Source organism: Carassius gibelio, chromosome A3, assembly GCF_023724105.1.
Source record: "Carassius gibelio isolate Cgi1373 ecotype wild population from Czech Republic chromosome A3, carGib1.2-hapl.c, whole genome shotgun sequence".
NCBI classification, from domain to species: domain Eukaryota; kingdom Metazoa; phylum Chordata; class Actinopteri; order Cypriniformes; family Cyprinidae; genus Carassius; species Carassius gibelio.
Window position 1 is genome coordinate 30,030,052 of NC_068373.1, and position 2,575 is coordinate 30,032,626.

A 2,575-nucleotide genomic window follows, 5' to 3' on the forward strand; every position below is an offset into this window, starting at 1 on the left:
TATACACACACACACACTCACACACACACACACACACACACATACAGTACAGACCAAAAGTTTGGACACACCTTCTCATTCAAAGAGTTTTCTTTATTTTCATGACTATGAAAGTTGTAGATTCACACTGAAGGCATCAAAACTATGAATTAACACATGTGGAATTATATATGGAATTATATACATAACAAAAAAGTGTGAAACAACTGAAAATCTGTCATATTCTAGGTTCTTCAAAGTAGCCACCTTTTGCTTTGATTACTGCTTTGCACACTCTTGGCATTCTCTTGATGAGCTTCAAGAGCTAGTCACCTGAAATGGTCTTCCAACAGTCTTGAAGGAGTTCCCCGAGAGATGCTTAGCACTTGTTGGCCCTTTTGTCTTCTGTCTGCGGTCCAGCTCACCTCTAAACCATCTGGATTGGGTTCAGGTCCGGTGACTGTGGAGGCCAGGTCATCTGGCGCAGCACCCCATCACTCTCCTTCTTGCTCAAATAGCCCTCGATGCATTCAGTGTGAATCTACAATTGGAAGGAATTGGAAATTCGTGGGCTAGGATAGGACATTCGAACCAGAAAGCTGAGAATCTTCAAACATAGCTTACATTTGGCTAAAAGGTTTTTGTCTTTATGCTCAACTAAAGTGAAATAATGAGCATATTTCCACTTTGAGACACTCGTGTTGCTCTCGCCTTGACTCGTCATGACTGCTGCACATACTTGAATAAACGGAAACACGCCCACAGTGTGTCTTCGTGTTTACAGTGATGGCATCCACCAATCCTACAATGTGTCGCTGCTGCAAACAGGTTAGGCTGCACTTCAGTCAAAATTAATTAATTAAAAAAAAAGTAACGGACAATGCACCATATGGTAAGGGTAACAGAGTTAATTTTAAACAGTAATGTGTTACAGTATTAATTACTGTCAAATAATAAAGCGGTACTGCCCAACACTGGACAACACTTTTAGAAAAAAGGCTTCATTGGGGTTCTATATAGAACGACCCCACTACGAACTCCCGAACTGATTCAAATGATTCACGATCCCGCTCCGAACTCCCGAACTGATTCAAATGATTCGCGATCCCCGAACTGATTCAAAAGATTCGCGAACCCGCTACGAACTCCCGAACTGATTCAAAAGATTCGCGAACCCGCTACGAACTCCCGAACTGATTCAAAAGATTCGCAACCCGATACGAACTCCTGAACTGATTCAAATGATTCGCGATCCCCGAACTGATTCAAAAGATTCGCGAACCCGCTATGAACTCCCGAACTGATTCAAATGATTCATGCTCCGAACTACCGAACAAATGATTCGCGATCCCCAAACTAACTCAAATGATTCGCGAACGCGCTACGAACTCCCGAACTGATTAAAATGATTCATGCTCCGAACTACCGAACAAATGATTCGCGATCCCCAAACTGACTCAAATGATTCGCGAACCCGCTCCGAACTCCTGAACTGATTCAAATGATTCGCGATCCCCGAACTGATTCAAAAGATTCGCGAACCCGCTATGAACTCCCGAACTGATTCAAATGATTCATGCTCCGAACTACCGAACAAATGATTCGCGATCCCCAAACTAACTCAAATGATTCGCGAACGCGCTACGAACTCCCGAACTGATTAAAATGATTCATGCTCCGAACTACCGAACAAATGATTCGCGATCCCCAAACTGACTCAAATGATTAGCGAACCCGCTCCGAACTCCCGAACGGACTCAAATGATTCGCGAAACCGCTACGAAATCCCGAACTGATTCAAATGATTCGCGAACCCGCTCCGAACTCCCGAGCTGATTCAAATTATTCTGATCCCCAAACTGACTCAAATGATTCGCGAACCCGCACCAAAATCCCGAATTGACTCAAATGATTCGTGATCCCGCTCCGAACACACGAGAACTCTTTGACCACAGCTGCTGTGCTTCAAAAGCTCTTGCAGCAGCTCAACACTGTTTTTTTCTGAGGTGGTTGGATCACATCAGATTGTGGTTAATCTTGCAGATCATGACTTATATCTACTCTTCCTCTCCCTGCAGTTTGGTAATATAAAGATTCCTCCTTTGAACTCTATTATATATATATATATATATATATATATATATATATATATATATATATATATATATATATATATATATATGTGTGTGTGTTTGTGTGTGTGTGTGTGTGTGTGTGTACATGTAGCTATATATTATAATTAAGGAGCTCATTAATTAAACACAATTTGGAACTCATGTCCACAATTTTTTTTGTGTTGTGTCATTAGTTGTGTCTTAATTTGATTAATTATTATTACACAAATAGTATTTTAAAATTACATTTCAAATTGTTTTATTTTACTCTTTAATTTACTATTAATTTATTCTTAATTTTTGTCTATTCTGTATTATTCCACCCTTGATATTACATATTCTTCTTGCTATTATTAACCTATTGTTGTTCAGTTATTTATTATGGTATTATTCATATTATATATAGAATATTAAGCTATTATAAATCTATTATATCACATTTGTATATGTTATTGTACCGTTGTACTCGCTTTTCATATTAT